The sequence below is a fragment of the Raphanus sativus genome, chromosome 9 (assembly GCF_000801105.2).
Source record: "Raphanus sativus cultivar WK10039 chromosome 9, ASM80110v3, whole genome shotgun sequence".
NCBI lineage: Eukaryota > Viridiplantae > Streptophyta > Magnoliopsida > Brassicales > Brassicaceae > Raphanus > Raphanus sativus.
In genome coordinates, this window is record NC_079519.1 from 16,379,903 (window position 1) to 16,393,164 (window position 13,262).

The window sequence follows — 13,262 nt, forward strand, 5'->3', positions numbered from 1 at the left end:
CTCAAATCCAAATAGATTTTAACCGAATCAGTGGGTATCCAAATATACATCCCTAACATAGTCAATATAAAATGATCAAATATTACAAATACATCATTTTGTATAAATGAATAAAAATTAAAATAGAAAATTAATACCCGTGCGGTCGTACGGATCAAGATCTAGTTTACTATTCATTTAGATGTTTTGGACGACATAATATTTATCTGAAAGATTATTTTCCTGATTAGGCGTTTAATTTGGTTAAACTTAAAGAGTTCAGAATTTGAGGTTTAAGGTTTTGATATGGTAAGTGTGTTTTCTTTAGCACCTTGATTTGCTAAGTTAAACACTCATTTTGGGAAACAAGAGATCATCGCACCCCGGGGGAACAAAATGTTATTGATGATTCTTTAGATATGACTGCTATTATTTTTTTCATAGATAACTATATTTTGTTGGTTATTTTATTTGATTTGCTTTACAAACCACCTAAAGTTTAAATAATAGAATGACATATTGATGTTAAAAAACCAATTGTATATTATTTATCTTTTTGAGACAAATAGTTAAATAAATTAAATAGTTATTGTGTTGTTTTCAACTCCAAGAAAGTAAAAGTAGAATATAAAAACAGATTGAACTTATGAAGAAAATGCGCTAGGTCTCAGACAATTATCGAAAACAATAAATGATATATTAGCCACTAAATGTAATAAATAAATTGGGGAAATTGGCAAAACGGATAAAAAATCACATAGTTGTTTTTTTGGTATAATTGTTTTGTCCATTTTTCTCTCTTTTATCCTTTCAAATTCTAAAAGTTAATAAAATAAATACTTTTATGAATCAAAAAGTTATAAAAAATAGAAACAATTGATAAAACACCCATATATATATATATATATATATATATATATTGGTTTAAGAACTTGATAAATTAAATTTTAAAAATTACGTTTTACTAAAATTAGAGTTCATCTTTTACGGAAAACATGTTAGTAAAAAATGAATTCTAGATTAAACAAGTTCGTCTATTTTTTAGAGTAAACAATCTATTTTTACTTACAATTCTAAATATGGGGAATGCGAATTCTACTAATTATAAAGATAGCTACTTTTCTATAGAATGTAGCTTCTAATTTTTATTATGTATTCTACAACCCCGGAATGTGAAATCTAGATATTACTCTGACGGCTACATGATATAGAATCTGCTTATGAGATTTTTGTCTTTGTTCTACGAAGTTTACAAAGTACATTCTATGGATATAAAAACCTGATTTTTGCAAATATTTAGGAAATTTCAGTTAAGAAAATATTCTAAAAATATCTAAAATATTCTAACTTCCTAAAACGTGTATATTTGGTCATAAAATATTTCTAAAAATATTTGTAATCTTTGTACTTGCCTATAAAGTTGCAAATTATATTTTGATATTTTTGATATGTTTATATATATATATATATATAACATTTTTATATATTTACAAACATATATCGACTAAAAATTATGTATGTATTTTTTTTTATTTTTATTAATATATTTATTTATAGAACTATATTAAATTAAATTGTGTATATCGTGGGGAATATATAAATTTTATTGTCCATGCTATGCATGAGAATATTTTATTTTTAATTAACATTATTTATTAAAAGTAATAATTGAATTTAAGTATATAAGTATCGTAAAACTATTAGTATATAAGTGTTACTTATTAAAACTTTTAAGTAGAAAATTATTTATCAAATATGATTAAACATTTAAAATATTTTTAAAAAGTTTAAGATATTTAAATAATTTATAAAATAGTTAACATATACTAATTATTGTTGAATATCGAATAAAAAACTTTTAGTCGAAATTTTGGAAATATCTGTTTGTAAATTTAAATGTACAATTTATATAAAAAATATTTAACCTTTTGTGTGATTTTTATGTTAGTTACAAATTTTATTAATATACTCATTGTTTTACGAATGTATTTATTTATATAATTATTTTGAATTTAATTGCTTATATCAATTTTTTATATTAATATAAAAAAATTAAATATATTATTTTATTTATGTATTCTAAAATGTTGATTTAAAATTATATATATTTATATAATTTAATTAATTAATTTTATTTTTAATTTGTTTTTATATTTAAATACTTTTAAGTGTATTTATTTGATTAATTTAATTAATCAATGGTTAGTTTTGGGATTATGAAAACATTATACTAAAAAGATAACTTAGTGATTCTATTATACCAAAGGGACAATCATTTAGAATTTTTGTTACGTTTTGGCAGTTTTCCCAAAATTGTTTCAGAATTCAAGTATCCTAGCTAATCCGAAGTATTAACCTACTAGGATAACATCTACGCTTTGCAGGGTGAACTTATATAATAAAAATTAAAAATATATAGTATTGACGAACTAAATAGTATGTATATGTGTTTGAATTTTTTTAATATGCATATAATTATGTTTTTTATATAATCATCTATATGTTGGGCTGAGCATTTGTAATTGTAATTGAAATTGTAGACCGAAATCTATTTTAAATTTATGATGAACCTGATCGATTTGAGCTTAAAATTTTTATCACCTTTTTATACCTATAAAAATCGCAATCTAGTTATCAAGTGAATTATTATTACAAAAACAGGTTATTCAATTTTTTTTAATATTTTACTTTAGCGTCAAATTACTTTGAACCAGCAACTTAATATTATTTCCGAAATCAAATTACTTTGAACTTAGTATTCCACATAGTTTTGAAGAGTTTCAACTGAACATCTAAATTGATACAACCAAATTTCTTGTTTTAACTTGTTAGTTTAATTTATAATTTGAATATTTATAAATAAAAATCCATATTATACAATTTTATGATCATTTGAATCTTTTTATAACAAAACAAATTGAGCCATTGATCACAAAAATTTCAAAGTAGGGTTTTGAAATTTCTAATAATTTATAGTCGTTTTTAAAAATTTAAAATATAAAATATAAGAAAAAAATTCAATTTTGTTTTTATTATATGGTTAATGTGATTGTTTAATATCTTTTAATAATATAAAATTAAACAAAAAGAGAGCTAAGATACAAAAATTGTTATCAAATATTTATTATTCATAATCATCAATTGCCATATATATATATGTTAATCATATTAGAATGTTGATATTTTATAATGCAATCACAAGAAAATACAACCTCGCATTAGTGGCATACGACAACTGCAAATAGAAGACATAACATGCCGATGAAAGTGTTGTTAATTGATAACACTTCAATACTTTGACATAATTATTAGAATATTTTATAATCTATTATATTAAAACAAAAGTCACAACTTCATGTGTGATTTTTATTAAAGTGGACCTTCCTTAGAAAATCATTTACATTATTTTGATATTTTATAATGTCATATATATATATGTTAATCATATTAGAATAATGCAACCAAACCCAAAGGTAAGAGAGGAACAGAAGAATCTAGGTCTGTATTGTGATGTATGTTTGTGAAACTTGTCATTTGTCACCCAAAGAGACATGCACAAAACAAAGTGTTGACTACATAATAGCAAAATCTATACTATCAGAAGGGAATAATCCCAAAATTCGACTGCACAAAACAAAGTGTTGACTACATAATAACAAAATCTATACTATTAGAAAGGAATCATACCAAAAAATTATTATACAAAAGTCATTGGACCTATTTACTACTCCCTCGGTTTTGATTTAATTGTCGTTGTAGGAAAACAATTTCGTTTCAAAATAAATATCGTTTTAGAGTTTCAATACAAAACTTATTAAAAAGATTCTCTATTTTATTTTTTTATTGATTGAAATATGGTTAGGTGTATATGTAATTGTGTTTTTATTTTGGAAATATATAAAATCATATATTTTCTTAATCTGTGTGCACAAACCTAGAACGACAAATAAAATAAAACGGAGAGAGTATAAACTTAACAAATTAATAATATATATATACATATGTGACTGTTACTATGTAGTTATTAATATTAAACTCATTGTTTTATCCTATTTGTGGACAATTCTACCTAACTTATACTTCTATTTAATAAAAATATAAATTATATTATTTTATTTTTACTAAGCCCATCTATCTAACCACATATATGTAATTTACGACATATATTATGGAGTTCTTTTTTACTTTTGACTAAACCAGTGAACGATGGCCTCAACTCCACAAGATAGGAAAAGAGTACAGCCAAAGCTCCACCAGCAACCACGACAATGGCAGGAAACAACCATTGTGTTCCATGGTAATGAGGTATGGTCACCCAAGATGCTGCAACATAAGCCGTGGCCATGAATCCTACAGAAACCCACATCATCCTATGCGTGGCCATCAGTAACCCCTTCAAGGGTTTCCTCTTATAAGGTATGATGCTAACGAGAAGAATAACGATGGCCAAGGAAGTGAAAAGTGCGATGTTGTTGCATATCGCAAAGATTTAAAACGCTGTCGTTTTACCCACTAAGGATTTTCCTCTCCATGGCCCGTCATGGTAGACGCCACCTGGAGGGTTTATCCCACCGGCATAAGCAACTGAAGCAATTAAAACTGCCACTACAGTAATCGTGTTTTTTGCATTTTGTAATGCTTCTATATACATGTCATATTCCAAGTTCTCGCGACCTTTTTCAACTTCGCGTTCCTTGCGTTTCTTTCTCTCTGCAATCTCTGATGTGTTTACTCCGATTAGCTTCAGCAACTGGAGTACCTCATCCTCATCAGAGTTTTTTGCGGATCTCTGATTTCAAGAATGGACGTAATGGTTTCCGTGGACTAGAGAGGTCTAAGCATATTTCAACTTCATTAAAATCCAGCTCGTGTGAAGTCTCGGTGTCAAACCTTAGCCAACTTGATAACAACTCAAAGTCTTGAGCATCATGTGGGAGAAGGTGATAAGCTGCAAAACCCATCTTGTTTTTGTTGCTGATATCTACTATCTTCTTACCAATAATGTATCGAATAAACTGCAATGTATTTAGTAGGCATATGTGAGATGACAAAGAACCAGAATAGAAACAAGAATCACTTAAGCAAAACTGAACCATAGGGATGATAGCGAGCAGCCTTGGATAGGCCAAGCTTCCTCCCTAGCTAGGTCCGTGAATCTCTCAAGTATAATCTTTACAACGCCTGATAATGATCCCAAGATTCGCAACACAACAGTGAGCTAATGACAATGGCTTTATATACAAAACTAAATGCAGTATGGTCCGAAATTATTTCTAAGCTTTGTTTAAAAACATTGTAACTATATTTTTAAAATAATACTTAAATTTTTAAAGTTAATAGTTCAATCTATATGTATGTTTTAACTTTAATTTTCTTTTGAAATTGCATACTCGAAATTTAGAAGTATAGTTATAAAAAAACTTAACCCTAATTTATACATCTATTTTTAAAAAATTAACTATTTTTGTTTTATATAAACAAAACCTATTCGACCGTCCTATTTTGCACATGCTAAAAAGACTGTTCTGGTTATATGAATGTACACTAGAAACTTACAAGTGGATCCACTTGATATGGCGAAGTTGAGTTCACCGAGATCAACCGAGTTTGTCTTTTCCGCAATGAGTTTGGCGGCCTCCATGGAAATGCTAAGCTAAGTGGAGAGGTGAGTCATTGTTGTTGTTTCGAGCGGTACACGCTCCTAATCCGGTCTCTAACATTTGCATTACTATGTCTATGTCTCCAAGGAGAGCAGCAAGATGCAACGGTGTGTTTCCGTCTGCGTTGAGGGAACAAACTAGGGAAGGTCGACGATCAATGATCTTGGAGACGAGTTCTCCTTGGCCAAGCTTCACAGCCATGTGCAAAACCGTGTCGTTCAGGTGTTCATCGGTTCTCTCCTCCAGCGACGAGTCTCTCTCTTCTACTAAACTCAGAAAAGCTGGAAGGTCATTTTGAAGGATTGCTTGGAAGATCGGATGTATTTTTTCTCAAGAAAGCTAGAGCAAGAATCTTACACTGAGAGGGGAGATCCAAGTGATTTACTACAGCATCTATTTTTTTATATTGGACTTCGCGTAGACAATGAGAGTTGTCATTTAATTTTGGCTTCGGAGTCTTTCTTTTACACTATGCATCATTTATGACTTCATAGTGGTTACGTAGTTGTGAGTATTTAGTGCAGTGTTAAATTTTCATTTTTACTTGACTTTGTCTCCACAAGACTTTGACAATACGCCATGTGCTAACAAAGCGTTTACAATTTAAAAACAAAAGGCAGAGGACTCGAGGCTGGCACACCGCACATGCCGATGGATCGATCCTCTTTATCTCTTTCTCATTCATCCACGGAAGTAGCTAAATCATGCGGAATTTTCTTTGACGTAGGGGTGCAAATTACTAGATACAGAGGAAGCAGTTTCTGCAAGGCTCATGAAGATGGAGAAAAAAAGGGACAAACATTTTTTGCCATTGATAAATGCTCAACTAACTTGTTCTGTTACAACTTATTAGATACAGAGGGTTTGCACTTGACCAATAATTACATTAAAATGGAAAGATATTATTTGAGCAATATCATGTCTAAGTGAAATGCATATCCCTGGATCCAAATCTAAATAGACTGCTTATATTCAATATTGAAAACTCGATGACTGATTGACATTCTTTCAAGCAATTTTTAAGACTTTTACATGGTTATTTAAATGTTTAGCATAGCTCATATTTCTAAGTTGTGATGTTTGTGCCGACTCCTTAGCTAAGCTACAAAAACTATAGAACACGAGTGTATTAGTTTTTCCATGTATGGTTATTGTCGGAAACAATTTTGCTATCGACCAATTTTATTTAACAACATTGATAATTTGACAAAAAGAAAAAACAGAAAAACACCGCGGTGGCTAAAATAAACAACTTTTCCAAAAGATTTCAATAGGTGAAATAGCCTGAAACTCCTGAGACGGCCAAATCAGAACAAGTCCTTGCAAAGGAAGGTATATCTCCCACACGATTCAGCTTCTTAAACCAATGACCGATGATCTCAACTACTAGATAGGAAAAGAGTACCATTAAAGCTCCACCACCAACGGCAATAATGGCCGGAAGCAACCATCGTGTTCCGTGGTAATGTGGTATGGTCACCCAAGACGCCGCAATATAAGATGCTGCCAAGAACCCTACAGAAACCCACATCATCCTGTGCGTGACCACCAGTAATCTCTTCAAGGGTTTCCTCTTGAAAGGTATAATGCTGACTAAGAGAATAACGATGCACAAGGACGTGAACAGTGCAATGTTGTTGCATATCGCAAAGACCTTAAATGCTGTCGTTCTGCCCACAATGGATTTGCCTCTCCATGGCCCGTCTTGGTAGACGCCTCCAGGAGGATTTATCCCACCGGCATAAGTAACTGAAGCAATCAAGACTGCCACTATGGCAATAGTATTTCTTGCATTTTGTAATGCTTCTATATGCATCTCATACTCCAAGCCCTCATGGCCTCTTTTCACTTTCCCTTCTTTACTTGATCTCTTTCTCGTCGCTATATTAAATGTGTTAATTTCGATTACCCTAAGCAACTGTATTACCAGGTCCTCATCAGATCTTCCGCGGATACCTAAAGATTTAGCTCGTCCTAGAGATTGTTGTTGGAATGGACTAGAGTGACCATCGTATTCTTCACTATTCAGCTCTTCTGGAGTCTCGGTATCAAACTTCAGCCAGCTTGATAACAACTCAAAGTTTTCGGCTTCTTGAGGAATCAGTTGATAAGCTGCAAACCCGATGTTGTTCTTGCAGCGTTTATCAACCATACGCTTACGAACTATGTAACATATAAGCTGCAATTGTTCAGTATGAATATGTGAGAAGAACGCCACAAAAATTAATAAACCCTATTTTACCATAATAATAACAATTATTATAATTATTACATGCATGGAATGCAATTACTCTAATAATAAATTATTGAGAAAAAGATCAAGATAGCACCAAACAAAATTTTTGTCACAAAAATTGTATCACAAGGAAAAAAATGACCAAAATAAATTTTATTAAATGATAAATATACAGCTTATATAAATTTTCGTTCTTAATTAATCTAAGAGGATGTGTTCAAATTTTGAAAAAAAAAAAATAATAAAATTTTCAAAAAAAAAAATGCTATTTTAGTTATTTTATTTTTTAAATATTATTTTTGAGACAAAAACTTAAAAAGTGATATTTGAGAGAATTGTCCAATAATAAACCCCAAAGCAAAACTTTATTAGCATTTCTTTTTGTTTTTTTTTTCGTTTTCTGGAAGCCCCAACAACCCATATATAAATTAATAATCTTGTTGGATTGGATTGCATATCATATATCTCTTACTTATTAATAGGGAAGCAATTTGGGAGACTAACCTTAAATGTGTAATATATTCACAGAAATGCCATTTTTGCTTAGGTGTCATTACCATAGACTCTCTCACACCATTTAACTAATAAGACATCTGTTACTAGACTATTTACAAGGAATGCCACTGACAGTACCAATTATTAACATATGTTACTATACGTATACTTCCTTATGACAACTAATACATCCACTATTCAACAACAATATTTTTTATTTATTAATAACAAACCATGATTCATGTGACTTTATGTGTACGAGACTCCATTACATTCAATGTTTGCAAAGTTATATGCAAAACACATTCCATCATATATGTTCATATGAGTTTATTCGAGAAAACTTTATTTTAAAATTTTAAGTTTATTTTAAAAATTATGAAAATCTAAAAAATATATTTGTACAATGTTTTGGCTGAGCTCAGGGTAGATTTAATATATTCACGTAGGCTAATACATACAATTAGCCTCAATATAGGCTAATACATACAATTAAATCTACTTTATTTTTATTTTTTGTAAAAGAAACGCTGATCATTATTTCTTATGTAATTTAGGAAATCAGATATATAGTATTTAACTAATTAAATGCTTTGTGTGCATGGCAATCATAACTATAGTTTTTGGTAAATTTTCACAAACTTATCAATTACAATCAATATATTTTTAAAAAGGCTAATCTTAATGTGTTATATGTTTATGGCGATATCATATTTTGTGTGATTGACAAGCTGTATCAATGTATTAATTCCATAAATATTTGAAATAAATTCTTGGTATACTTTTCTTCTTTTTTTGCTGAAAAAATATTCTTTGGTATACTTCCTACATTCTATATAAGAGAAGGTGGAATGACCGGCTTACTCATTCGTTATAACAAACATGGTTGCTTACTGGTGTGTTTGTTTTAGTTATGTATTCTTTCTACATTTTAATTTGTGATTCACTATATTATGGCTTCTTACATAAATTATATTCAGAGTTTGTATTATGGGTTTTATATGAAGTTTTTTGCATACTTCTGTAAGTTTTACTTTGTGTAAGCATTTGTTTAATTTTAGCCTCACGAGTTATTTCTAAGACAATAACAGTAAGTAAGTATATATATATGCATGAATCAGCAGTCTTAAAATAATTACACAACAACTTAGAAAGTCTGTTCATGCTCTCCCTGTATAAATAAAAATGTCTATATATGAAAGTTCAGTGGAATCCAGAAAAAGACAAACATGATTGACTAAAACAAACACTACCATGAAACTGAAGATAACAAGATTTAGAAACGCTGAGTTGTAATAATTTGTTCTTTGTATCAGAAGGACAAAAACCCATCAACTCTTCTAACAGTTAAATGTGTCATATCTTTTAATATCCCAAAAGTGTGCATATAAATATAACAATTTTTTTGGTAAAAGAAATATAACAATTTAAGTCTTAAAAACCTTTTACAGTAGAACATTTATAAATTAATACTCGATAAATTAAAAATTTCTATAAAATAATAAAATTTATTAGTTCCAACTTGGACCGGTGTAAATTATGATACAAATCGATAAAATAATAAATAATAATATTTTTAAAACTTCCATGTAAATATATAGTCCCATTAAAACCATAAATTAATAATACACATATATTTTCTATATATAAATATAAACTAAAAATTATATTGTTGGTTTTATATTCACTATGAAAATACCTCTATTTTTCTTAAAATTTCATTATATTTTGTTAATATTTACTAAAATTATATCAAAAATCATATAACAATTCTATGAAACATAAAATATACACCAAGAAAATAATAAAACAATATACAAGTCAAATTTTTAAATTTTAAATAATGTATACACGGTAAATTAAAATATTTTCTTATTTTACAAATAAAAATATTCAAAATTAGAAAAATATAAAAAATGAAATTTTTATAAATTAATAAAATTTTAAGTCCCAACATTATTAATTTATAGAGGTTCTACTGTATATGCTTTTGATTAGGCTTTACATACAATAAATGTTTTCTGAAAAAAAAGATTTTCATTATTTTGAATATAAAATAATTTAGATAGTGAAAGATTCAACAACAATAGCGAAATAATTGCAGAGTTCGGACCATTACACAGAGCTCAAACAATGCACTATACATGTTGTTAATTAATGTATTCTTCAATCTATGCACAAAAATATTTTTGAATAAAATTATTTTTTTGATATATACACCCTGCACAAGGTGCAGGTCTCTACCTAGTAGTAGATTAAATTAGATTAGATATATCCTATAGTCCAAACTCCATTTTCAAATGTTAATGGACTTCTGATTCAAATTAAATCAATAAGTCCATACATATTTGTTTTTTATGTATCATTTCGTAGTCAATATTGTGGGATTTTGTAGTCAATACTGTACGACTAAGTAAAATTTTGTTATCTAAAAAGCAGCCAATAAGCAAACTGCTCACCGGAGCACCACAAGCCACGGAGGCAGCGACATGTAACACATGTTACCATTTTCATCTGTTTGCTGCAAAAGAAACTGGCCGTTACTGCCCAAACGCTCTGCCATGAAAACAAAGGCATCCATGTTTTCGTTTCGTGCAGCCAGATGAAAAACTGTCTCTTTTGATGGTGTGTGAGACAAGAAAGACAACGGAGTCTTGTCCAAGAACTCCTCCAGAATTGGCACTGTGCCTCTGAGGACCGCTACATGCAAAGGTGATAAACCGTCGGTATTAAGAGCTTCCTCTAATCTTTGATCGAGCCCTAACAATATACTTGTCAGTTCGAGGTCTCCTCTATCACATGCATGATGCAACAGCGTCGATAGCGAGCCGTCGACAGGCCAAGCTTCCTCCCTTGCTAGATCTGGAAATCTCTCCAGAATAACCCCTGCAATACCTGATCATTGGTTCGGACACAATAGAGATCCCGTGAGTTTATACAAAGATTACGCAAGTGTACTCTAGAAACTTACAAGCCATTCCACATGATAAGGTGAAACTGAGTTCATCGAGGCCGACTGATTGTGTCTTTTCTGCAACAAGTCTTGCAGACTCCATGGAAATGCTGCGGCAAGCTAAGTGGAGTGGTGTTTGGTTGTTGTTGTTCCGTGCGGTACAAGCTTCCGGTCCAAATTCTATCATCATCATAACTATGTCTACGTCTCCAAGGAGAGCAGCGAGATGCAATGGTGTGTTTCCATATGCGTTAAGGGAATATAAGAGGGAAGGTCGGAGCTCAATGATCTTGGAGACGAATTCTCCACGTCCATGTTTTGCAGCCATGTGCAACACCGTGTTGCTGTGTTGCTCATGGTTTCTCTCCTCTAGCCATGATTCCCTCTCTTCCACCAAACTGAGAAAAGCTGGAACCTCGTTTTGAAGGATCGCATGGAAGATAGGCTGCATCTTTCCTCAAGAAAACTAGCTTTTTTTTGTTTCGAATGTAAGAAAAAGTATTACCCTGCAACTGCAAGTAGTATATATATTGTTATGTTAATTTAGCGCGTAGATATATTTTACCTCAAAAATAAATGTAGCGCGTAGATCATAATTAGAGAGGACATTTTTACAAGGGAAAAAGAAAAAAGAGAAGCAGAGTTGACATTTAATTGTGATGTAGATGTTGAAGACTTTGGCAACAGCGACAAGATAAGATTACAAACAAAACCGCGTTTATAGGCGCCATGGACTGGTTCTTTTGTTTGTTTTTGAGCAACTAGGCGCCATGGACTGGTTCATCTTTCTTTCCTTAGCTTTTCCACAAGAAAATAAAATATATTTCGGTAGCAACATTTTTGTGAACTTGTCTTCTTAAGTTTTTTTTCTTAAGAAAAGTTTAAAATTAACACGTGACGTCCTAATTACTGTGACGTGGTAGGAGCCGTAGGGCTAAATCTTAAGACAAACGGATAAATCCACTGAAATTTACACAGGAACAACGGTTTAAAAGAAACATACACCATATACTTTTCGTTTTTTAAATTATGTAAGCGTCACTATACACAAAGCTTATTGGTCTTTACACTTTTGATTCTGTTAACATTTCTACAGAAATAACAAACCAGATGAATAACTTGAGATGCTACACATACACACTTGGAACTTGTACATAATTAGTCAAAAGTTATCTAACGAACATTCTTTGGTCTCAAGATACAAGTATTATGTATGTGAAAGATCACCCAAGAGCACTATTTTTAAACAAGAAAATACAACCTCGCATTAGTGACATACGACAACTGCAAATAGAAGACATAACATGCCGATGAAAGTGTTGTTAATTGATAACACTTCAATACTTTGACATAATTATTAGAATATTTTATAATCTATTATATTAAGGGAAGATTACTCAAATAACATTAATCTTTGTTTTTATTACTAGATTAACACTAATTTTTATTTATTTACAGGACTGTTTTTTGTACCCAAATTGCCTTCATATCTTTTGTTAACAAAAAATATATTTACCAAAAATGCCATTACTAATTTATCAAAAATAAAAAATTATTTTCGAAATTGATAAAAAGTATGCCGAGCTGTAATCGTAGCTCGGTCGCTATAGCGACCGAGCGTGATGTCGTGACCCGCTCGCTATAGCAACCGAGCTCTTGCTCGTGACTTTTATGCCGTGGTCTGAGGTCCGTTATCCAAGTGTTTGAACCTATAGCAAAGCTACGATTCTCTTAGGATGCTTGTTTGCGGAGGTTTGGTCCTTTGATAACAAAGTTCCGTTTGATTTTAAGAAATCATTACTTTCTTAAATCGTTGATTTCTTAAGTCGTTGATTAAGAAATCGTTGATTTCTTAAGTCGTTGATTAAGAAATCGTTGTTTTAAACAAATTGTTGATTTCTTAGATCGTTGATTAGGAAATCGTCGTTTTAAAGAATCG

General features: G+C 30.5%; 2 pseudogenes; both read right to left on the reverse strand.

Annotated features, from left to right (window-relative positions):
• Positions 1-4,160: 4,160 nt before the first annotated feature.
• LOC108830205 (ankyrin repeat-containing protein ITN1-like) lies at positions 4,161-6,220 on the reverse strand (annotated as a pseudogene).
• A 579-nt stretch (positions 6,221-6,799) lies between these two features.
• LOC108839096 (ankyrin repeat-containing protein At5g02620-like) lies at positions 6,800-11,865 on the reverse strand (annotated as a pseudogene).
• Positions 11,866-13,262: the final 1,397 nt, after the last annotated feature.